The sequence below is a fragment of the Macaca nemestrina genome, chromosome 16, assembly GCF_043159975.1.
Source record: "Macaca nemestrina isolate mMacNem1 chromosome 16, mMacNem.hap1, whole genome shotgun sequence".
In the NCBI taxonomy this organism is placed as follows: Eukaryota; Metazoa; Chordata; class Mammalia; order Primates; family Cercopithecidae; genus Macaca; species Macaca nemestrina.
Window position 1 is genome coordinate 101,514,881 of NC_092140.1, and position 26,204 is coordinate 101,541,084.

The 26,204-nt window shown below is 45.7% G+C and overlaps 1 protein-coding gene across 3 annotated transcripts in view; it reads right to left on the minus strand.

Moving 5' to 3' along the window:
- LOC105490248 (spermatogenesis associated 13) overlaps positions 1-26,204 on the minus strand; it is a 326,039-nt gene that overhangs the window by 139,213 nt on the left and 160,622 nt on the right. Inside the window, exon 1 of one of the 3 annotated variants that reach the window (XM_011755681.3) lies at positions 15,671-15,871. The exons of the other annotated variants lie outside the window; for them this stretch is intronic. The gene's annotated coding sequence lies outside the window, so the exon portion shown is untranslated. Of the gene's footprint in view, positions 1-15,670; positions 15,872-26,204 lie in introns of those variants that run through there. 3 annotated transcript variants of the gene reach the window in all.

Sequence of the window (26,204 nt, forward strand, 5' to 3'; positions counted from 1 at the left end):
TTTCATTATTCATTTAGATATATGAAATTCTTTAGAGAATTACCAAGCTCCAATTTCACAGAAAACACCGTAAATTCAATGAAACAGGTCCAAGGTGAGAGAAAAGACAGACTGAGGGTCATTTCTGGGACTCCTGCCAGGACCCAGTGTGCTTAATCTGTCCTTGGACTTGCCTGGCCCCATTAATCAAAGGATCTAGTTTGCTGGGAAAATAACATGTTTTTGTGATCTGAAAAGCAGAAAATAAAAGGAAACTGTGACATCATGGGGAAAAAAAGAGCAAATACTATGATTTATTTAGCTGTATTTTCCAACTTTTCTGTATAGATTACATAAAAAGTAATAGACCATCTTAGCTGCGCTTCCAAAGTGGTGCCAGGTAAATAAAATGGGTTAAACTAATGGTGTGTTTACAAAACATCAACAGCTTCAGTACTGACACCAGATCTGCTTTTAAGTTCAACATGATTTATGTAGATAGTCCTCATAAAATTGTGTTATGGAAAAGACAGACATAACTAACTTTTTGCAGTGTACATGGAGGCTTCTATTTATCAAGAAATAAAACAAAAAATGGATATAAAGCCTAAGAAATTTACCCTTGGACTCTACCTTTATAACAATCCCACTTAAGAAGAAGCATACACTAGGAGCCGAGCAAGCTCAGATCCCCCGCGCCTGTTCCAGCACCCAGCAGAGAGGAGACACGCAGAGGATGCTGTGTTTTGAGTTGAAGGTGACTCTGTTAATAAGCATGTCATAAAACATGCAGTCGTTTTTCTGCAAAGTATTTTAACTATTGCTTTTCAAATTTAAGCTGCATTATGTGCAACTAAAATAATCTTCAAAAAGCAACTTACTCATGTTTTCTAGTAATCACTCTGCATAGAAGCCACTGGGATTTCTAAAGTTTCTCTTCTATGGGAGAAGAAAAATGACACCTGGATCCGTGTCTCTCTAGTTTATTTTTATATCCTCAGGGACTAGCACTATGTCTGGAACAGAGGACGTAGTCAACAAATTGTTTAGAAGAGATGAATAACCTAGCTTTTATAGTAATGATCCATTTCCCTGTTCCAAGCCTAATTAAACTGGTGATTAAATTAAACACTTGGTAAACATTAAGGTAGTTAACTCATAAACATTACTCAACAAGAAGAAATCTAGATAGACAACTCTGAAACACATCCCTTTCTTCCAGCCCTAACTGGTGAGTTTAGCTGTCTGGACTCTGATTCTGAGATCAAGCTGGGTTTTCTTCAGAGTTTCTAATTCTAAAACAACAGTGCAATGAAATGGCCCCTCTTTGGTACCTAAATTATCAATAGAGAACATTAACTCTTCTCTCTCTTTGTCAAAGTCGCCCTGAATTGGCAATGCAGACTTTTAGCCTCCCTATTTTTGCTAGACAATATGATTGCTATCCAATCTTCACTTTCTTTTTTTTGCCAAAAACAAAAAACAAGCGTTATTACTGAGTCTATCACAAAATACTCCACTGCAGGATTAATGCCCTCTACGAAAAGGATTAGACAGCTACAGAACTCTACCCCAGGACATCAGAATACACATCCTTTTCAAGTGCCCGGGTAACATATATCAAGATGGACCAATATCCCGGGCCATACAAACCTCAACAAATTTAAATGAATTGAAATCATATAGAGTGTGTTCTCTAACCATAATGGAATTAAACTAGAAATCAATAACAGAAAGTTAACAACAAAAAAAAAATCTCCGAACACCTGGATATGAAACAACACACTTCTAAATAATCCACAAGTCAAGGGGGAAGTCTAAAGGGACATTTTCAGACTGGGTGCAGGAGCTCACACCTGTAATCCCAGCACTTTGGGAGGCCAAGGCAGGGGGATCACCTGAGGTCAGGAATTCAAGATCAGCCTAAGCAACATGGTGAAACCTTGTCTCTACTAAAAAAATTCAAATATCAGCCAGGTGTGGTGGCACACACCTGTAGTCCCAGCTACTTGGGAGGATGAGGCAGGAGCACAGCTTGAACCTGCGAGGCGGAGGTTGCAGTGAGCCAAGGTCACGCCACTATAGTCTGGGTGACACAGCAAGACTCCGTCTCAAAAAAGTAATAATAAAAAATAAAGGGAAATTTTTAATAATATATTTAACTGAATGAAAATGAAAGTGCAACACATAAAAATGTGTGGAACATAGCGAAAGCAGTGCTGCGAGGGAAACTCACAGCACAAAATGCTCATACAAGAAAAGAGGAACCATCTCAAATCAATCTAATCTCCCACCTCAAAAATCTAGAAAAAGAAGCAAAATAAGCCTAAAGCAAGCAGAAGAAAGAAAGAATTAAGGTAAGAGCAGATATAAAAGAAATTGAAAGTAAATATCAATAGAAAAAATCAATTATAGAGCTGTTCTTTGAAAAGACCGATAATGCGAGCAACTCTACACACATCAACTTGACAACTTCGACAAAATGGATCGCTTTCTTTAAAAATACAAACTACCACAACTCACACAACCGGAAAAGATAACTTCAGCAGCCCCTAACCATTAAGGAAAGTGAATCTGGAATCTCAAAACCCTCAAAAGAGAAATCTTTATGGCAGGGTGGTTTCGCTGGAGAACCGAATTCTACCAAATGCTTAAAAAGAATTAATACCGACTCTAAACTACCTCTTCCGGGAAACGAAAGAAGAAGAAACACTTTCTGACTCATTTTATGAAGCTAGTATTTCCCTGGTACCAAAACCTGATTAAAATAATACAAAAAAGAAAACTACAGACCACTATCACCATGAATACAACACAAAAATGCTTAACAAAACAATTCAGCAATAAATATAAAAATAATTATTCACATGACCAAATGGGCATCATTCCATTTGGATTTATTCCAGGGATCCAAGACTGGTTCAGAATTTGAAAATTAATCAATGTAATCTGCCATATTAACAGGCTGAAGAAGAAAAACCATACAATCACATCAACTGATACCGAGAAAGCATTTGATGAAATTCAACACCCATTCTTCAGTTTAAAACCTTTCAGAAAGACAGGAATAGATGGGAACATCCTCAGCTTGAGAAGGAACATCTATAGGAAACCCTAAAGCTAACATTATGCTTAATGGTGAAGGACAGGATGCTATAGCCAGTACAATAAGGCAAACAAACAAACAAACAAAAAAAAGCGGGGGGCGGGGGGGGGGAAATAAAAGGCATATGAACAGGAAGGGAAGAAATAAAGCCATTCCATTTGTAGATGACATGACTGCCCACATAGAAAATCTCAAGAAATCTACAAAAAAAAAAAAAAAAAAAAACCCTCAAAAAACCAAGAAACTAAGAACTAATGAGTGAGTCCCACAAGGTTGCAGGATACAAGTCAAACATATTAAAAATCAATAGTCTATTGTGGCTAACAAAGTGAAACCATCTCTACTAAAAATACAAAAAATTAGCCAGGCCTGGTGACACGCGCCTGTAGTCCCAGCTACTCGGGAGGCTGAGGCAGGAGAATGGCGTGAACCCGGGAGGCAGAGGTTGCAGTGAGCCGAGATCGCGCCGCTGCACTCCAGCCTGGGCGACAGACCGAGACTCCGTTTCAAAAAATATATATTTATATAATACCACTTTCTAATCACTCAAAAAAATGAACTACTTAGGTGTTAATCTAACAAAATGTGTATGAAACCTGTGTGCTGAAAGCTGTACAATGCTCATGAAACAAATCAAAAAAGATAAAACAAATGAAGAGACACACTGTGTTAACTGATTGGAAACTTAACATAGTAAAGATGTCATTTCTACCCAAAATCACTATCAGATCCCAGCAAGTTTTTATGTAGATGGAGAGAAGACTATTCTAACATTAACACAGAAAGGGAAGGGAGCTAGCTAAAACAATTTTAAAAAAGAATAAAGGAATCAAGTCTATCCAATTTCGAGATGTATGCAGCTATGGTAATCAAGACTGATACTGACTGAGGCATAGACATATAGATCAAAAGAACAGAGTAAATAAGCCAGAAGCAGATCTACACTAATAAAACCAACTAATTTTTGATAAAGAAGCAAAAGTAATTGAATGCAAGAAGAATGTCTTTTCAACAAACAGTGCTAGAGCAATTAGACATCTATAGGCCAAAAAAACAAAAACAAAAACAAAAACAAAACAAAAAACACTGACCTAAATCTCATGCCTGCTACAAAAATTAACTTGAATGGATCATGGACTTAACTGTAACATGTAAAACCACGAAAGTTTTAGGGAAAAAAAAAAAACACAAATCCTTCAGGATCTAGGACTAGGGCAGAGTTCTTAGACTTGATACCAAAAGCATCATCCATTAAAGGAAAAACTGATAAACTGGACCTCATCAAAATTAAAAACTCTCATTCTGCAAAGGACCTTGCTAAATGGCTGAAAAGCCAAACCACTGATTCAGAAAACATTTGCAAGCCACATGTCTGAAAGAGTGTTAGTATCATCGGAGAATAACACTGGGTGAAAAAAGCCACTCCTAAACATTCCAGTTTTAAAATATTTTTGAAAGGACAAAATTATACAGAGAATAAAGCAGTGGCTCTCAGGGAGAAAGGCAGGGGTGGGGCAGAGGAGAGCAGGTGTTGCTACAGTGAGCGCATATGGACAAGCACACAAGTGTGTAGTGACTGGAAATTTCTGCATCTTGACCAAATCAATGTCAAGATCCTAGTCCCACTATTGTAGTACAGTCTTTCAAGACATCATCATTGGGAGAATCTGAGTAATCCCACCGAATGATCTCAAAATGAAAAGTTAGATTTAAAACACGGATAAACAAGAGTTTTGAGGTATTTGCTGATACAATTAGATACTGCCTTAACTTTCAAATCCCTATGCTTTTCTTAGGCCAACCAGCTCTGCCTCTTCTGTGTCAGATGCTGACTTTCCCAACATTCCTCTAGCTAAGCAAACCCAACTACGCACCAAAGCTTTGTTATTCATATAACCAATCACTAGGATTGGGTATGCCATTAATCTGCAAGTTCAAAATTAGCTTACAGGCCTTTACTTGAATAGCCAACCCTCACCACTGATACAAGGACAAATGCAGACATCTGTCGGAACATGTGGAAATCTGCACAGCTGACCCAGTCGGGCACCAGCAAGCACACGTGTCCACCTCCTTGTTGGGCAATTTGTAATTATCAGTCCTCTACGCTGTTCCCTTCACCCATCCTTGTGGCACTCCCACTGTCATCTGCAGGGCACTGTAGGTGGGAGAGAAGTAGGACGTGGCTACTGTCATTCATTACAAAACCACATGTGAGACACGTGTGATGGCATCGGCATTCCCAGCACCGATTCTCCTCACTAGACCCTCCCCATGGAAGCGGCAGGTGTCAGATCTGACCTGAATGTTCTGGGACGAGGGTCACGACTTCACCATCTTCCTTCGTCTCCTGCAAAACAACAGCGCTGAACACATGAGGCAGTGATGGGCACTGCTTTCCAAGTGCCTCATGCTCAGATGGCACCACAGCCATTTCCTGGGGATCTAAAACCACCCAGCTCTAGTGAGCAGTTGGGGGCTGTTGAACGTCTCACTCGTTTGATGCTGCAGGGTTCTTCGAATGGGGAAATATATTCCATGCAAATTCTCTTCCTTCTGTAAACTCATCACTGCAGGGTTCAGAGAGAATGAGCATGGAGGACTGTGTTCCATGCTTGTTCTTTCTGAATCCCGCACTGATGAGTTTACAGAGGGAAGAGAATAACCATGCAAGTGTAACTGGCCACCAGACATTCCAGTTCTTTTTAAAACAATCCCATCAAAGAACACTCTTCTGTTTCCAAGAACGAATCATACAAACCTATGCTTCTCGGAGTTGCTGCTGTTTGTAAATTGTCTCTCAATGACTAAAAAGTGCGTCCAGGTCTTTCAGTGGACCTGCGAGTCCACCCAGACAGGGCGGCTATCCCAGTTCTGGGGAACACGGCCCAGGAACCCTCTTGCTGAACCAGTCTCCTTGCACAATGATCTTTTGACGCCAGACTGATGGGCAGAGATAGCCATTATCTTCACCTCAGGAGAAAGGTGTTCCAATTCACACAGTGTTCTTCAAAAGCCTCAACCTGACGACAACAGAGATGCACTCTGCAGAGGGGAGGGCGTTTCCACAGGAGACTTTCCACGAAAGCCTAGAAAGTAGCACCTCTTGCTGACGACAGACAATTCCTTCTTCATTCAGAGAGTCCTCGTCCCAGAATGAGAGAGAAACTGAAGGAGATGAGTAGTGTCCACCCACAAAAATTTTAAAAGGCTACTAGATTCCTATGGTAGGACATCAACAAAAATATAGTCATCCACTTGGACGATTCCAGCTTAGCAGTTGAACATGCACTGAAACAGAATAAGCCAGTATGCTTTAGAATAATTGTTGTGTGGGGTTTGATTTCATTAATCACAGCAGGCTTAGAAGTAGCCCTCAGGAAGCCAATACGATCAAGTTACTTCCGAGATGCTAGCGTGGAAATTTAAGGAACTATGCTACCAAATCAGACATACTGAGGCAGTGGCTGGAGCATGATTTGACCTATCCCCCTGCACACATTTGAGGCCTAACGTGGTAAACCGAAGACAGGACTTTGTGCTGCCAAACCATTCTCACTCTGTGTACTGCCTGAAGCTATCTGGTTTGGGACTCTCCAGGGGTGAGAACTTTGTACGAACAGATCACATTTAAAATAAGGATGAGACAAAGAACGGAGAGTTCTTGCTTTCTCCTCCAAGACAATCTCTGTATCAGAAGGGAGGTGTTCATGGCACAGAAGTGCTCATGGCCTGAGTATTTTTCGGATTGCCGAGTGGAGTCTGCAGGCAGAGCAGCCAGGCAGGAGAGGACAGTGGGGACTCACTGAGCCACCCGAAACCTCTGGAAGCAGAAGACTCGAGACTGAGAAGAAAGGTCTACAGGAGGTTACCTTCTTCCCTCACCTCCCATTCTGCAGAGAGCCTGAGTGAGAGGAGAGAGACTAGAAGAGGAGGAAAGAATTGAGTTCCCGCTGAGAAGTGACACTGGGTACCTGTGCCAGACCCCCATCTTGATGCTCCTGGAGCCACATGACCTCGGGAAGGGAAGTTATAGGACAGGCTGCTGGTCCCAACTCATTTCCAGGGCAGAGTCTGGAGAAGGTGTCTGCTTTTGAGCTGTTTATCTCAATGCCGGTCAGTGAGGACAGCAGTCAGAAATACAACAAAGAGAACCCAGACTGATTCTGAAATCAGTCTACTCACACCTTACGACTTGTCGTGAAAAAATAAAATGATCAAAAGAAGCTGCCACTTTCCTTACCCAGAATCCCACTGTTTAATTTACAGTGAGGCCAGGAGTCCAAGACTCAACTCAAGGGGAGTTTTCCGGGGTTAATCCCTCACTCCACATCAGCCTGGTATAATACCATTCTTGTTCCATCACATTCCAACCACAGGCCACGCAGAGACCCCAAGGCCAGGCGAATCCTAACTTGGTAACACAAGCAGGCTCTTTAGTAAGCCGAGCCCAGCAGGTTAGTCTGGGGATTTTAGATTTGTTTTAGAAAAGTTAAACGGTATTGAATCTGATAGAAAATCTGAAAAAAAAAAAGAAAACAAGAAAGAAGAAAAGTCAAAGGGAGAAAGCAGGTCTGGTGGATGGCAAAACATTCCATTTAAAGAATACTGTGTGGGCTTTTTTTTTTTTAAGTATATTTTGAATTATTTAACTTCAAATATTTTTAATTAAAATGGATTTTTAACTTTCCTCATTTGAATATATAACACTTTTGAATATCACGGAAGTTGCAGATATTAATATATGCCCTTCCTTCTTTCTCGTTTTGAATGAGGGCTGGAGGGATGTTATTTCAGAAGGAGGCATGGAACATTTAAGCCAGGGCAACTCCTTTGAAGGCCTGTATTTCTAAACCCTATTCAGTCCGTGGGTAACCGAGTGACAATGGTAAGATCACACAATGGAGGCTGGTCTTTACCATCATACTGGGCTGCTTGTGTGCTGCCACACAAAACTTTCCCCAGCGGCACAGTTCTGCTTAGTGATTTAGCAGCAGAAAAAAATATAGTGACTCAATTATTTCCATTTGCAACAAACACTGAAATATACTCGGGCCAATTTAACAGTAAACGGTTACTTGCAAGCTGGCAGGGCAAAACAAAACCAAAAACATAATCTGTCTTTTTCACAGAAAGAGAACAAATCATAAACTCGAGATATGAATTCACATATTTCTCATGTATGTAATTAATTCTACCACCCTACGAGGACTGATTCTGAAGTGTAAGAAATTAGAAACCGATAAAAATTAAAGTGGATCCCAGGCTTCACTCCAAGGGCACCGGCTATGGGTCACTTACTCAAGTCTTAACAGTCCTGGGTAAACTCAGTTTTAATAACTTGTCGGCATATTTTAGGATAATTGCTGCATGGGGTTTGATTTAATTAATCTCAGCAGGGTTCATAGAAGGCTCACGAAGTCGACATGAAAAATGTCCTTCAGATGTTATATTATTAAAAGTTGAATAATTACATCACAAAGAGGCAGAAATAGAGAAGGCTACCATTATAAATTAAGACCGAAAAAAAAAAACACCCTACTTTGCCCAAGCTGACAGAGAGAGAAACATGTTTGTATCTCCACAGTAGGAAAAGGGATAAAACTGCGAGCTCAGTGTCAGGGCTGATGCAGTTGCTCAACATTTGCTAAATGAATAAAACAATGAATGAAGGCAGAGTGAATATGCATGATGGGATACGAAATACAAAAAGATCATACACTCTTTCCAATAATGTTTAGAAATACATAGTTTATAACAATGAAATTTAGATCCTAGAAGACACATCACTTGCCACAGCAAGGCCAAGTCTAGAGATGGAGTGAGTGAGTGAGTGAGTGTGTGTGTGTGTGTGTGTGTGTGTGTGTGTATGTAAACTGGCACTTGGGTACAACTGATTGGTTGGAGAAGGTACGAAATCCTAGGGCACTCAATTCACGTAACATTCCCATTCACACACAAGTGTTGGTACTTCACGATTTTACAATCTGGCTGTTCAGAACTCAAAACTTGTACTGCTGAGAGGTGAGGAAAATGGTGCCAGGTGCTGGGGAGGTTGGCCTGTGGGCCCTGTGTTCTCTGTTGGCAGCATCATCTTCTGTGTTTCTGCCTGGGATTAGCTTACAGAATGAGCTGTGGACATCCACCGCACTGGAGCTGTTTTACTTCCCAACTCTCAGACCAAAGGAGAGGACCACCACCACGTCGAAACTGGCACACGTTCAACACTGAACGAGCATTCATTACACAACCGACACAGTGCCACCACCACCTTCTCCTATCGCAGGACCATCACAGCCTCCACCACCAGAGAGACACACACAAAGCACTTCCTGTGTGATGGCCAGGACACTCCTCTGGCATTTTACAAGGACCAATTCATGGAATCCTCACCTATAACGGTGCTTCCCAAACTTGACTACGCCTGAGAAGCTTTCAAAAATGTCAATGCATAGGTCATACCCCAAACCAATCATAACATTTGGGTGCGGGAGGAGGAACCAATGTTTTGAAAGGCCCTCTGGTAACTCAAACATGCAGCAAAGGTTTCAAACCCCTGAGAGACGGGAACTGCTACGATCTGAACGTATGTGTCCCTCCAAAATTTTGATGTTGAAAGTTAAACCTCAAGGTGATGATGTGAAGAAGTGGGTCCTTCTGGAAGTGACTAAATCATGAGGGCTCCCTTCTCGTGAATGAGATTAATGCCGTCATAAAAGAGGATTACCGTTCTCTGCAAACACTGTGAGGCGGTGATGGAGAGTAGCTGTTCAGAGCCGCCAGGAAGCACACGCTCTAAAACAGTGGCTTTGAAATATTTCTGTGCTTGAAAAACACGTAGAAGGTGCGTTAAAATACAGACTGCTGGCTGCCCCCCTACAGAAGCTCTCATTTAATAGGTCTGGCGGAAGCCCTAGAATTTACTTTTCTAACAAACCCCCAAGTGTTGCTGAAGCTAGAACCATGCCCTGGGCACACAGACTCAGTCATGACTGACGCGCTTGGGGCTATAGCGACACAAGATTCTCGAGGGTCCCTCGAGTCACCAAGCGGGAGCCCATGTCCTCACCTCTGCTTACGCTGTCCCCCAGGGCTAGAAGGTTTTCCTCTGTCAGCTCCTTCCCTACTTGCTCACTCCTCTGTTAGAATTCAGCCCACACTGGACTCAGCTCCTCCTCCAGGAAGCCTTCCTGGATCTTTGAACTCTCATCTTCTCCCCTAACTGACTGCCACACTCACTACTTTTCACTGCTTTGCTTTTACATATGGGCCTCTCCCTCTAGACAAGAATATGAGCCTTTTCATGAAAATAGGGACTGTTTCTGATCCATCTCTCCATCTTCAGCATCTAATACACAAACCACAGTATTACATGTACATTTACACTTACAAACGAGCATGAAGTATCATCAGTGTTACACTTGGGATAGCAGAATCTACAAATCCACGTAAATCCCTGATGAATCTGAGAAAGACTTTTACGCGTCACAGAAGAGCACTCCAGCCCCCAGGCAGGGTGGAAGTGGAGCACATTTCTGAATCAGAGCCTATTTTTGTTTTAGCTACTGAGTCACAACACACAACCCGGATGTGTTTAGAAGTACATGTGCAAGTTGTTTAGGACTCAGGGCACATTTACCTATCTCTACATGGTGACTAACAGCTAGGGCCTGAGCTCAGAAGCCAGTGTAACGAGACTGGATTGTCACACCGACACTCAAGCACAATGGACTGCTCACTGCTCCTATCACACAGAGCAACATTTTCTGCAGAAGAGTGTGATCAGCGTTCCGATCAGCAGTACCACAAACCCATCGCACTGCCAGCCTCCTGCCCCCACTGGAATAAGACAATCAAAGCCTGCTCTCTCCTCGCACCTGTCCCAGACAGTGGGTGTAGATGCCCCCTCTCCTGCCGTGAAAGTTGGGGTGGGATGGGTGGGGGTGCAACTGGGAAGGGCTGAGAGAGGAGAGGAGGGCAGGAGACTGGGTGGCCCAGGAACCCAAAAGGCAGCTCGCCTCCCTCCACTGAAACTCTCCAGTCTGGCCATTTCGGACCTGTGCTCCACTTTTCTCTAAGCAGAGCGTGCCAGTCTTAGGAAACAAAGCCCGCTCTGGTGTGAGTGGGGGTGGACGGGAAAGGCTGGCCCCTCCCCTCTCCGGGACTGGACAGGTAGAGTCCTCTAGGAGGGTACAGATGGCTGCTGGTGGGTCTTCAGGGCAGACCTGGCATGCTGGGGAGGGAGACACTCTGAGGCAGGCACAGGATCACTCAAGTGACAATGTCTGTGCTCTCATGATGCCACAAAGACGAGGGCAGCCCTGCTTCAGGGAAATGGGTGGAAGTGATTGCTCGCCAAGAAGTCAGGTCCTTTAAGGTCCTGGCTCACTGAAGCAACAGCCCCATTTCCGAGATGCTGGAACATGATGACCACAGGACGGTCATTACCTGTGTCCACCAAAGCTGACATCCTGACCACAGCACATGGCCACAACTACATACGTACACGGGAAACACAGACACCATTCTCCTCGCATTCTGCGATGTTGCCACAGCTCCCCAGGGTTCTCGCAGGCACGGAAGGCATCGTTCACAATCCCGAAGTGAGAGCGAGGGCTGGACTGGGAACTCCGCTGAGCCCTCAGGCTCATGTCCCTTGGCCCCCTGGTCTCTCCTCTCCAGCTTCACCCTCAGCTCAGTATGCAGGAGCCATCCATGTCGTGAAAGGTTCTGCGGTGCCCATTCTGCCTCAGGGAGTTACAAGTTACAGGGAAGACAGACACACCGAGGGATGCACGTGGATCTCCTGAGCCAAGAAGCCCGGGGTCCAGTCTCAGTCTTGCCGCTTACTACGGGGCTCTGGCCATGACAGCTTCCCTGAATCTCCATCTCATTTAGGGAGCACTGAAATTTAACTTGCTCCTCAGTTATAACCATCGTCACCTAAACCACAGAACAGAGGACACCTCGTGTAATACTCCCTCCCTTCTCCCCAGGACGGCACCTGATCACCCATCTCAGCCTAGCAGGGAGGGGTGAAGCCATCACATAGGATGCCTACCTCAGGGCATCAGGGTTTCATTCTGTCCAGACAGGCTGATACGGAGGAGGTGAGCATCACAATTCAGCAACACCCTGTAGGTTCCCTGGGGGAGCCAGCAGAGGCATTAAACAGGGAGGGAGCAGAGGCAGGAGCAAGCGGGCTCAGTAGGAGTCCAGAGAATGGTGTGGGTACAGCAGAGGCCAACAGAAAAACAGCAACCTACTCCATGCTCCCCCTTTACTGCTCTTTTATTTGTGATGCAAAGATGAAGAAAATCAGGTAAGCACTTTGTACCAATGCATTTCTCTCCACAAATGTAAAATACAATGAAACATTCCAGGTACTGATTTTCAAATTGCCATGTATTATATGGTTTCCCTCAAGAAAACCACGTACGTTTGGTGTTCCTTCCTGCTGTTTTAGAAGTAACAATGACAGTTCCTTCTAAAACATTTTAATTTATACTACTGTGATGTTATGATCCCATTTATGCTATCATGTCTCATAAGCAAACATTTCTTCAATGTTTAGTTTTCAGACAAAAAAGAAAGGAAAGCAATGATAAGTTCCCCTTCTAAGCAAATCCTTCCAATGCCTCTTAGCTCAGGGGAAAGGACGGGGAAGGAAACTTCGTTGCTTTCAGCAGCAAATAGAGAGGTTACCCCACCAAGCTATAGGGCCAGGCATTGAGCCCTGAACCAGGGAGGCCTTAGAGCCAACTCTGTCCTGCTGCTTTCCCTTGAATATGCCATTTTATTTCCCTGGACCACGGTTTCCTCGGCTGCAGAATTTATAAGGTCCCTTTCAGCTATCAAGGTGCATGCTCTGCTTCAGTGTCTGTAAAGTAGAAATACTACTTGCCTCCAACTCTTAGGAAGGGAAAGACTAACAAAGAAATGTTTGGACAAGGCTTTAATATTACATAATGAAATGGATATAAATAAGACTCACACAGTCACACAGCTAACAGAGACCACAAAGATCTGTCCAGCTAAAGTGAAATGGAACTCTCAATGCACGGGAGGAGACAGCTGGGAATGGTCTTTTTTTTTTTTTTTTTTTTAACTTTATCTTTTTAGAGACAGAGTCTCTCGTTCTGTCACCCAGGCTGGAGTGCAGTGGCAAAATCATAGCTCGCTGCAGTCTCAACCTCCCAGGCTCAACAGATCCTCTCACCCCAGCCTCCTGAGTACCTGGGACCATCACAACCAGCTGATTTCTTGTTTTTATTCTTTAGAGATGGGGTCTTGCTATGCTGCCCAAGCTGATCTCAAACTACTGGGCTCAAGCAATCCTCCTACCTCGGCCTCCCAAAATGCTGGGGATTACAGGCATGAGCCACTGTGCCCAGCCAGGTCATTTTTATGCCACTTTCTTCAGGGTTTCCTGTGCCTAAGAGGGAAAGTAGGCTGATAGCATGGATGAGGTGACAGCCCAGGCACTCGCCCCAGGCTTTCTGAGACATCCAGCATTAAGTTTTCTCCATGCACTGTCCTACAAGTATAGAATGTGTGTCCTCCACTGGTGTACATTGCAGACTAAATAAAACATGTCAAATAACAATCTCCTTTCCAACGCTAAACTCCAGGCATATCTGAGTTCAAGAGGTCACCCAGCAGGGAAGCTTCACTGTCTGGTGAGAAGAGGGCCTCCACTGCTGGGCAGTGGCAAGAAGGCATGCCCGTTACCTCCTCTGAGCCTCCCTTTTCTCATCTGTCAAATGGGGACAGTAGTAGATCCTTCATTACAGGGATGTGTGGAGGATTTTAAATGAGTACTGATGCACGTTAAACCCTCGGAACAGTGCTTGGCACACACCCAGAGTTTGGTAAATGCTACCTGATGTCAATATTGACGTTATTTAAGAACTGTGTAGAGGATACGACTTCTATAAGAAAATAATCAGGCAGAAGCAGTGGCAGAAGGGAGGGTCCTGAAATCCAGAGTCCTCCTGCAGAAATGCAGCTGCTGCTCCTCGCCTCTGACACTTGCAGACATTCGGAGAGAAAGCCGTCTGCAAGGTGACAGAGGGCGGACTGGAAGGAACACAAGGAACCCAGGGATACTGATGGAGCATGCAAAACCGCAGCAGAAGGCACCGAGGCAAGGTGTGCCCTGCGGGCGGGGCAGGCTGTGGGTTGGCAGAGTGCCTGCGAGGGAGAAGTAGGGCAAAGGGAAGAAAGCACCTGTGGGAGAAACACGGGGAAACAAGGAAGAAACCGGCACATGCACAGGAGCACAAATAAGGAAGGAGATGGGAGAACTGGGTGGAGGCAGATGGCAAACGTGGGGGCCAAGGGAGGTAGATGAGAATTAGGATACGGGATACGAAGACAAGGCCGCACGAAACTCTAAAGGATGGGAGGAGGGCAGAGAACAGGGAGGGTGCATGACTTAACAGGCACCCCGATAATAATGCAGTGAGGAAGTTTGCAAGATGGGGGAGGGGGGCATTAGGAAAAAAAGAAGAATTTACTGGGAAAGGTGGAAAAAGAAAAGGAGTGAGATTTCTGCGCCTGTTAGCAAGGGGAATAAAGGAGAGCAAATCGCTGGGAGACCAGGAAGGGTTCACAGGGAAGAAAACACGAGGCGGCAAAAAACTAAGGGGGGTACAGAGAAAACCCTGGCGGGGGAAGGTGCATAACATAAGGCTATGGGAAGCCATGGGAACAAGGGCTGAATAAATTCACAGTATTATTCTATGTATCTACATTCCTATGCAATGCTGGGAAGCAAATGACCTACCGGGTTTTGTTTGCTGGCTTTGGTTTGGTTTTCCTGCACTTGGAGGGAGGGGAAATTTGCTCAAGCTCTGTAACCTTGCAGTCAGATGGGTGGCCCAGCCCAAGTCACCCGAGCTCCCCCTGACGCTGGCAGCAGCGCCGGCTTCTACCTGCCTGGGGCTGGAGTACCAATTCCCCACCTCCAGCACAGAACGGGACCAAACCAATTCCGCCAATGCACTCCCTGCAGTCCACAGACGACGGGCACCAGGTCCCAAAATCTTTCCCCTGGAATGAGACTCCGCTGGTACCAAGAGAAACTTGCTTTCTAAACTAAGCTCTCCAACCGCTTCGCTCCGGGTTCCCGGAGGCACCAGCCACGCCAGCCGAAGGAGCAGAGTGTTACAGGGCTCCGCCGCGCCAGGCTCCCCAGACTCTGCCACCCCCACGGCCGCCCCCGCAGGCCAGGCCCCGCGAGCTGGGAGCGCGGGGTGAAGTTACAAGGCGACCTCCCTGCAGGTGTCCGGCTGGAAACGGCCTTTTGCAAGAACAGCACGTGCACGTCCTCCCAAAGGCGATGGTGCCGGGCGGCCCAGAGGGCGCAGAGCCACCGCCGGGCAGGGAGCGGGCGCACGGACCTAACAGGTGAGCACCCGGCAGCCTCTACCAGCGGCGGAAGCAGAGGCGAAGGAGCTGGGAGCTGGACATCCCGAAGTCCCGAGGCAGTCCACTGGGTGGGACTCAAGTCCTCCCGGGATTCTACCTAACAGCCCGTGCCCGCGCCTGCCCGGCAGAGCCGCGCGCCCGACGCTGTCTTACCTCCAGCGGCGCCGCTTGGCAGAGCCTCCAAAGTCAGCGTGTCCAACACGTCCCTGCCCTCAGAGCCACCTCCGGTGGCGGCGGAGCCCTGGGGTCGCCACGCTCTCGGAGGAGCCTGGGCTCCAGTGCGCGCCCTCGGAGCTAGCGGCGGGCACGGCGGCCGCGGGAGAAAGCGCAACGCAGACTCTCCCGCGCCACGGCGGCACACTCCGCCAAGCCACGCCCCAGCCCCGCTCCCCACCAGGCCACGCCCCAGCCCCGCTCCCCACCAGGCCACGCCCCAGACCCCGCTCCCCACCAGGCCACGCCCCAGCCCCCCGCTCCCCACCAGGCCACGCCCCCAGCCCTGCTCCCCACCAGGCCACACCCCCACCCAGGTTCCCTCCCCAGGCCACGCCCCCAGCCCGGCACTTCCCCCGCCCCCATATCAAGCCACGCCCCCGGTCTAGCTCACTCCCTCGGGCCAAACCCTCGGCCCAACCACGCCCTCGACCACGCCCCCACACTACCAACCACAGCCGGGGGCCCCCCACCCATCAAAAACAGTTCCCCGGCCAGGCATGGTGGCTCACGCCTGTAATCCCAGCACTTCTGGAGGCCGAGGCGGGCGGATCACCTGAAGTCAGGAATTTGAGAACAGCTTGGCCAACATGGTGAAACCCCGTCTGTACTAAAAATACAAAAATTAACCGGGCATGGTGACAGGCGCCTGTGATCCCAGCTACTCAGGAGGCTGAGGCAGGAGAATTGCTTGAACCCGAGAGGCGGAGGTTGCGGTGAGCCGAGATCGCGCCACTGCACTCCAGCCTGGACGACAGAGCGAGACCCCGATTTAAAAAAAAGAAACAAACAAAAACAGTTCCCTCAGCCACCAGCCAGCCCCCACCCCCCAGGGCAGGAGGAGGAGTCTCATCTCCCGGGCAACCGTGCCCCACTGCCCACTGCCCACTGCCTCACCTCTGCCTGGGCCAGAAGTTCACTCCCTGTGAAAGGAAAACGCAGGGTAAGGATTTTTAAGTCTACACGTTTCCCAGGGCCTAGGGCAAGTCTTGAGTAGACTGTTTCAGTAAACCGACTCAAAGGCCTGTCACCTTTCTTGTGAGACTCAAGGCCTAATCATTAATTGACATGAAAACCACAGAAGAGACGCAAACCCTTCTGTGCTGGGATCTGTGCCCCAGTGCTCCATGTTCCCTGATAGGCAGCTAATGGAATTCATCAAATAAATACATGCTTTCTACAAATGTAGTTTTTTAGAAGATTCATTTAGTGGCTAGCACTATTATCTATAAATGTCTATTTTCTTTTATAATCAAAGAACAATACCCACAATCTGTAAACTAAAAAACATTAAAAAATTATACTGCCCAATGAAAAGTGAAAATTGATTTTATGTATGCTTTTTAAATTATTGAGAAAACTCTGTATGATACTGTAATGGTGGCTTCATGTCATTATGCATTTGTCAAAACTCAGAATTTACAGCATGTGGTGTGAGCCTCCTGTAAGCCATGGGGTTAGTTCATCTTAATGTACCAACATGGGCCCATCAATCATAACAAATGTGCCACTCGAATGTAAGATGTCAGTACAAGCAGTTGTGCTTGGAGGGAGGGGCGTGAGGGAGTGCATCAGAACTCCGTGTACTTTCCATTCCTGCTTTCTAAACCTAAAACTGCTCTAAAAATAGTCTATTAATTAAAACACACACCAAGATTAATGGTAATTATCTGTGGGTGGTAGAAATACGGGCAAATTTTATTTAATTCTTTGAATTATTATTGAAATTACTCAAAGTTTTAACAACGACTGTGTATTTTTAAAGCTGAAAAAACATAAAAACCAAACCTTGGAAAATTTTAGAAACACAGTATGAGAGACTAATATTATTGGCTATTCCATTTTATTTCTACTCTATAAAAAATCTGCACGAAGCATTCACAAATGCCAAAATGAAATCTATATTAGTATTATTTAAAAAGACTATCATGGTCTAAATTGAGGCGTTTTTATCTCTTTAGAATTAGCACAATTCTGAGGAGAAGATTTTGATTTTTCTTTAAGAAAACAATTGTATTTCAAAAGGTTATTTCTGCCTACTTGGAAACCACTATTAATATTTACATGCAACACTTTTTTATAGTGAAGAAAACACTGTATTTGAAATTATATCCTTGGGAAACAGGCCTGGCCCTCAGATGAATGGATTTCTGTGGAGTGATACCGACTAGACCTGAAGAACCCCGCATCCTTGAGGCCCTGTACAAGCCCTGGCTCAGTGCTGAACGTTGCTGAGTCTCAGCTTCCTCGTCAGTGAGCAGGTGACAGTGGCACCTCACGCTGCATTGGGTGGAGAATTAGAACTTTAGCCCATGTGAGACTCTTGGTATCAACTTAGCACATACAGGTGCTTGCTGATTATTAGTTAGTGTCTTTTAAAAAATATTTTTTTCAAGGTTTCAGTGAAAACCTTTTGAGCGCCTGGGATAAAAGATCTATCTGGGTTCAGATTATCAATCTGTTGTTAAAGGCAGGCAGGATGGTTCAAGAGGAAATTCATTGATCTGACATGGAGAGGCGGCACACTCCAACCTGGCTGTAACCAGCTGTGTTCATCACGGGAGTAAATCACCAACCCACGCTTATTTTCCCTTTTCCAGTCTGTTAGGTCAGAGATTAGGACAAGCAATAGCTAAATTTCCTTCCGTTTCTATCATTCCTGCGGGAATCACAATGTAGCCTCTGTGTAAAAGCCTAGGTCTCGCGCGGTGGCTTTCTGTCCACACGGTCGCCGTCACTCACAGCCTCGCACACAAGGCCAGCATCTGCATTCTCTTGTCCCCGCAAGTGGTTCGAAATCTCCAAACGTCGGTGACCTTTTTTCTTGTCTGCTGATCTTTTGGTACTCAAGACTCTAACTGGATCCTATTCAAAACTTTCACCCAAGTTCGTCCTAACAGCACTGATGCTTTCTGCAGGAGAGTGTCTAGGGATAGAAACTATCACCTCTACTAAGTCTAAGGCACTTTTTTTTTGTTCCACATAATATCTCCAACCCTAGAATGTGTTTTTCCCCTAATATTTGTTGAGCACTTATGCCATGTTGTTTACATTCATTATTTTCTTAAATCCTCAAGACAATCTTGAGGTACACAAACCTTGAGGTACACTTACCCTTCTAATTTTATATATGGGGAAAATGAAGTTGGTGAGGTTGAACAAATCATCTGAGGTCACACAGCTGGTGAGCAGTGGAGCCAGGATTTGATCTCATGCTCCTGTTTTAAAATACTCTGAATAGGGCAGTGCTGTGAGTTCCCCCACAGTTGGGGAGAAGCAATGCTCGATCCCATCTGCTGACAGTTCCATTCAGCAGGGGTTTTTTAGGAGGTACAGGGCAGAAGGGAAACTCTTTTCTCCTCATTTTAGTTTTTTTCTTTGAGCAGCTCCTATAAAGTAACCCGTATGGCTTCTGCCCCAACCTCTACTGCAAAAAAAGGAATTACCTGACTGGCTGGAGAAATTCACTGGTATACTCCTTGATAGGATAACCTGATTTATTAATTTATTAACAGCACAGAGTATTGACTCTTTTTTCCACCCAGGCTACGGCAGGGAGCAATCTGGGGTCAGTGTCTGGATGCCACAGACCAGATTTTCACCTGGAGAGAGTAACTTAAGGTCTAGACCTGGTTGGGGAAGCAGAGACAAAGGAGCTGGGAGGTCACTCAGAGATCATTAGCGACAATTGTACACTCATTCTCCAGTTGATTTTGTCAGTAATGTCACTAATGTTTTCATCTTCATCTAGCAGCCTCCAGCATCTTGTTGGTTGTGAAGGTGGCAGGGGATAAAAGGGGGTTGGTTGAGCCACAGATGCCACTGGCACCTAATGCATGACGCAAGAGAGCAGGAGAGAACCTGAGCCTCTTCTGCTCTCTGTCCCTGTGGGTTCCAGGAAAACTTCATAACCTCACTTTGACCGGCTCCTTATCTGTGATATCTTCTGGTGAAAATTAAGTGTGATAAGTAAAGCTCGGAGACAGGGACCACATCACACCTGGGTTTGGAGGTGGGGAATATGAATGGGCAGGGCAGCCACAGGCAAAAGAGGAGAATGAGCGGTCTCAAGCTGTCCCCACAGTTGCTGTGGACAGTGGGTATGGCAATTCCTCAAAAGCCAAAAAACTAGAATTACCATATCATCCAGGAATCCTTTTTCTGGGATATATCCAACAGAACTGAAAGCAGGGACTGGAACAGATATTTGTACACCCACTTTCATAGCAGCAGTATTCACACAGCCACAAGGTGACAGCAACCCAAGTGTCCATCAATGGACAATGAATAAACAAGATGTAAATACATACAATGGAATATCACTCAGCCTTAAAGAGGAACAAAATTCCGACACATGCTGCAACACAGGTGGACCCTGAGGACATTATGTTAAATGCATAAGCCCATCACAAAAGGACAAATACTGTATGATTTCACTTATATGAGGTGCCTAGAGTAGGCAAATTCACAGAGACAGAAAGTAGAATGGTGGTTGCCAGAGGGTGCAGTGGGAAAGTGGGGAGTTACTGCTTAATGGGGACAGAATGTCATTTTGCAAGATGAGAAATGTTCTGTGGATGGATGACGGTGATGGTTGCATAACAATATGAATGTACTTAATCTACTGAATTGCACACTTAAAATTGTTAAGATGGTAAGTCTTATGTGTATTTCACCACGGTTTTAACAAATGTCCCGTTTTCTAATCTGCAGGCCAGAATTTGCATAAAGCCATTAGGATTTCATGGTAAGAGCTGTCCCTGCCACTGACTGACTCCAGCTTGGTTCTGAAGGCCCTGTAAGCTTTCACCCCATCCCACTCCCCATCAGTCCCACTTTAAATAATGAATCTGGGCACTGAGAGTGTGTGTGGACTAGCACTGACGCAGACCACTTTATCACAGCCGTCCTCCACAAGCAGTATTCTCTTTGCTTTAACTGAGTAACTCCTGAAAAGCCTGTCTTCTTTATTAAATTTTCATGATTGATAGCTTCATCTATCAATTTTTGTTTTATCACTTGGACTCCACCATTACACAGTACGCCCTAAAGTTCTTCCGTGACAGATCTCTGTCACTGGGGATGGAGCACCACACAGGCACATAGACCTTTCATAGAATCCCCCTTTCATCTTTCACTAGCGGGGTGCTTTGGGCAAACTGCTTGGAAACTTAGTTTCTTCATCTATAACACGGAAATAATAATAACCAACTAGGCAAGGTGGCTCACACCTGTAATCCCAGCACTTTGGGAGGCCGAGGCAGGTGGATCACTCGAGCCCAGCCTGGCCAACATGGTGAAACCCTGGCTCTACTGAAAATACAAAAACTAGCCAGGCATGGTGGCACACATCTGTAATCCCAGCTACAAGGGAGGCTGAGGCATGAGAATCACTTGAACCTGGGAGATGGAGTTTGCACTGAGCCAAGATCACGCCATTGCACTCCAGCCTGGGCAGCAAGAGCGAAACTCTGTCTGAAAATAAATAAACAAACAAACAAACAAATAAAAATAAAAACTGGCCTATCAGTCACACAGCTCCAAAGAAGTGAATTCTGTCGACACTGAGAATGAGCTTGGGAGCAAATTCCACCCCAGTCAAGCTTCTCAATGAGAACACAGCCCAGCCCAACTGTGGCAGCAGCCTCATGAGGCCCTGAGCTGAGGACCCAGCTGAGCTGTGCCCACTCCTCACCCCTGGAAACTGGCTTACAAGTGTGAAAATAGATGTGCATAGTTTTTAACCCACTGTGGTGCTTTGTTCCATATCATAGAAAACTAATATAATATGAAAATACTGAAAATTTCTAGCTCCTCAAAAGACTCCCTCATGTGCCCCCCAGTTAGCAATGCCCAGTACCCCAAAGGTAAACCTCAACATTTACTGCCATAAATTACTTCTGTTTTTGAACTTCATATAAATGGAGTCATGCAGGGTGTATATTTTTGTGTCTGATTTCCTTAACAGTATGTCTATGAGATTCATCCATGTTGCTCTGTATAACACTTGTTCATTTTTTCATTTCTGTGTAGTATTCTGCTGTTTGAATATACTATGTCCTATTCTATTGTTAATGGACAATTAGATTGTTTTACTTCTGGCCAGGACATGAGCATGCTTTTAGTAGAAAAAAAAAATCATGACCGGGTGCGGCGGCTCACGCCTGTAATCCCAGCACTTTGGGAGTACGAGATGGGCAGATCACGAGGTCAGGAGATCGAGACCATCCTGGCTAACATGGTGAAACCCCGTCTCTACTAAAAATACAAGAAATTAGCCGGGCGTGGTGGCGGCGCCTGTAGTCCCAGCTACATGGGAGGCTGAGGCAGGAGAATGGTATGAACCTGGGAGGCGGAGCTTGCAGTGAGCCGAGATCGCGCCACTGCACTCCAGCCTGGGCGACAGAGCAAGACTCTGTCTCAAAACAAAAACAAAAACAAAAACAAAACACACACTTGTTGGGTATTTACCCAGGAGTGGTATTGCTGGGTCATCAGGTGTGCATATGTTTACCTTCTGTAGCTACGGCCAAGCATTTTTTTTTTTCAAAATGCTTGTACCAGTTTACACTCCCACAAGTGGTAGAAGAGAGTTCCACATGGTCCCCCGCCCTCACTAAAACTTGGTATTGTCTTAGCCTCAGTTTTCTCATCATAAAAATAGGGATAACAATAGTTCCTACCACCCAGAGTTGATGTGAACATTAGGTGAGAACATACATAAATGTCTTCATAAGATAATACTTGTTTGATAAAGGGTGGGTATTTACTTCCACTAAGCAGCTCAGTTACATGGTTAGAAGTGGCTGGGCTGGGATTCCAACCCCAAGGGATGAATTCCAAACTCCGCTCTCTCACTACACCTCACCAGCCCACTTCCTAGTCATTTTTAGTGGTCATCAATCTCCATGAATATTTCAAAATGACCTCCTCTTTTAGACTCTGTTCTCCTGCGTAGATCCACATAAAGTATGTGCTCTTCATACATATGGCTTCGGAGATAAATGGAATTGCAATTGACATGGGCGGGGGAATCTGTGATTACTTTACCCTAGACCTACAGAGTCATCATTGCAGCGTACTGTGGATCATTCTCTCTACCGTGTGTCCTCTGTTGAAAGTGGCTTTGGCTGCCTTCACTGGTCTTGTCATCTGAAGGGTGTACTTCATTCATGCAGAGTCCTAAATTGTCAATGTCTTCACTCTTCTGTCATGTACTAGCAGAACCCTTGCTCTATTATTTATTCCTTGTCTACCTGACAAGAACAAGTTCCTTTTCACAAAGGCAATGAAATGGAGTGTGAGAAGTGTGAGAAGAGGGTGCTGGTGGCAGTGAGGAAGAAGTGCACACGGTGAAGGCCAGCCATGTGGGCCACACAGCCCAACGACAGGACTGCAGGTGGAAAACGGGGCACCCACATCAGAGGTGCCAGGACCACCAGGGCCTACTGGAAACCCTAAACATACATGAGACAGGCCAGCATGACGGCTCCTTCGCCAGGCAGCTAACGTGTCTGTAATGCACTGACTGTTAAAATGTGGACGTAATGTTTATGATGGGGAAATGCAGATGATAACATCAGATTGAAGAGACACCATCCCCAGAGGATGCCCAAGTCCCAACTCGAAGGTCCTAAGTAGACATGAGCACAGATGTAACACAGACATTTTTCTCATGCACACACACAGCATTGCTTTTGTTTTGCATGCTGGCCTTTGTCACATTCAGCTACGCTGTGTATCGGGTGTAAAGGTTACACGGAGATGAAAGTCTCAGTGTAAAATGTCAAAGTGAGAAAGAAAAGAGATAATCATTATTTGAGTTCTGAACATTTGTGGGGCGGGGGGAGAGAGAGAGAGAAAAAGCTGTTTCAAGACCTGTCAATTCCTCCATGACAAGGTCTTGGAGTGGCTCTGCATTTTGTCCTGGGCGCCTTGCTCAGAGTGACCATCCAACACAAGCCTGATGAATGAGCAGCTCATATGTGAAGAATGGGCGATGGTGAGTGACAGAGAGAGGTATCTTCCACAGCAGGACTTCGAAAAGGCCGTGGGCATCATTTGGCTGTGATTGGAGGCACTGGTCACACAGAGGGGGATGTGGGAGCTGTGGGGCTGGAATGCTTTCATGATTTTATTCCCTCACTGGTATAGAGCACCCACTGTGCAAGGCCTCACTGGGGAGGACCTCCCTCGTGGAGCTCATGAAGGGGAGGAGGAGGAGGTCGTTACACACAGTGTGACAGGAGGGGTGTCAGACAGAGCTGCAGGGTAGGCACAGAGGAAAGTGGCCATGTCCTTCAGCAGGAACCACTGAGTCCCACGGCACCTGGCCTGTGCCTTATTCGGGGCTGTGTGCTAGAGTCAGAAAGCTTGTGTCCACCCTTACGAATGGGAAGAGTGCCCTTATAAAAGGGGCAGAGGGAGTCCCCTTGCCCCTCCCACAATGTGAGGGCACATACAAGGCATTGCTAAAGGTGCCTTGATCTTGGACTTCCCAGCCTCTAAAACTGTGGGAAAATAAATATCTGTTGTCTACAAATGACTGAGTGTAAGGTATTTTGTTACAGAAGCCTAAACAGACCAAGACTGCTCAGTGTGTTCATGTATGACACTCTGCCTGTGTCTGCTGCTCCTGGAAGGCCTTTAGAAAACCAGGCATTCCCTGAGAACTGAACCACATCTCCACAACTTTATGCCTTTGTCTCCCTTTGCAGCCTTCATCCTGGGCAATATTGCTTCACTAGTGTTAGCTGAATCTATATCCTAAGTAGACATGAGCATCTATAATGCTTAGTACTGTTAAAGACTATGCAGATGGTAAAAATGGTAAAGTCTATTAAATACCTAGTATGTGCCAGGTTCTGTTCTAAGCATTTTACATGTTTTATTCATGTAATCTTCATAATAACCCTAAATGGGAGGAACTGCTAATATTACCATTTTACAGATGAGGAAGCTGAGCCCTCTTTGGTAGATTGGTGATGTACCCATAGCTGGTGTCTGAACTTGGGACAGTTGAGCTCCAGACCCAACCCTCTTAAAAAAAAAAAAAAAAGCTTCAGTAATGGACATCTATTCATAACTTGAAACGTTTATTACAAAACCCTGTCAGAGACAGAACTTTCATGTATATAACTAGGTATTTTCATTCTCTGTCGAATAAACTGGTTGTAAATGATGAAACATTCAATATTACAGCCATTATTATTGTCTAGTGCATGGTTACTAACAGCCAGGCACTGTGTTGCATATTTCACTTCATCATTAAAACCAGGAGGAGTTTATCAGTATTTTCATTTTACAAATGGGGAAACTGAGCCAGGGGTTAAACAAATGGTTCCAGGTCCTCAGCCCCATGCGTTTGACAAAGCAAGGATTCAGACGAAGATCTGCCTGTCCTTCAAAGTCCTGATGTAACCTGACTGCTGAAGGACGCGTGCCCACAATCACAGCACAGATAGCCCAGCACTGTGGGAGGAAGCACCCCAGGTCTGAGGGCCATCTCCTGGATTCTGTCTCCAGAACTGTGTGATTTGGGGCAAGTCTCTTAATCTGTGTGAATCTCAGTGTTCTCATCTGTAAAATTATAAGGATTATGACTTTTCCCAGGATTCCTGTAGGAGTGGATTACAATGTGCAAAGACCCCAGACAGGGACTTGTCAACTCTTTAGTGGGGGTTTTGTAACGCCTAACTTTATGCATCAGTTTGGCTGGGCCATAGTGCCAAACAGCATCTAGACAGCAAACACATCTAAACAGCAGACTCTGTGTGGCTGTGAAGGGATTTTTAGGTGATACTAACAGCTAAGTCACTAGACTTGAGGAAAGGAGACAGCCCTCTGCCATGTGGGTGGGCCTTGTCCAGTCAGGGGACGGTCATAAGAGAGGTGGGTTCCCTGAGGAAGGAGGACCTCGGCCTCAAGACTGCAACACAAGAGCCTGCCTGAATCACCAGCCTGCTGTAGCCTGCCCTCCCCTGTGGATTCTGGACCCAAGACTTCAACATCAACTTTTACCTGAGTATCCAGCCTGCTGGCCTTCTTACACATTTTGGACTTGTCAGCTCTCAAATTTGTGTGCAATTCCCTAAAAAAAAAAATCAATCAATATTATCTCCATATATATCCTATAGGTTTTGTTTCTCTGGAGAACACTGACTAATTCAGGATGGATGGGAAGTTAGAAACAGCCTTAAAAATGAGGTCCTGCCTGAACCAGGTCTCCCCAGAGGGTACCCGCGCCAGGCGGTGACATCTCATAGGATTTGAACTCCCAGTGCTGAGATGCACTGCCGTGCCACTGAGGCTGCAGGTGGCTCTCTAGGGGACTGGCAGGAGCTGTGCAGCAGTGATGCCACTTGAGGGCACTGAGGACATCGGGTAGGTGCACTGGTGCTGGGCAGGGAGAAATGCAGGGTGCCTGGAGAAGCGGAGGCTGTGGGAGGAGAGCACGGGGAGACGGGTGCTATAG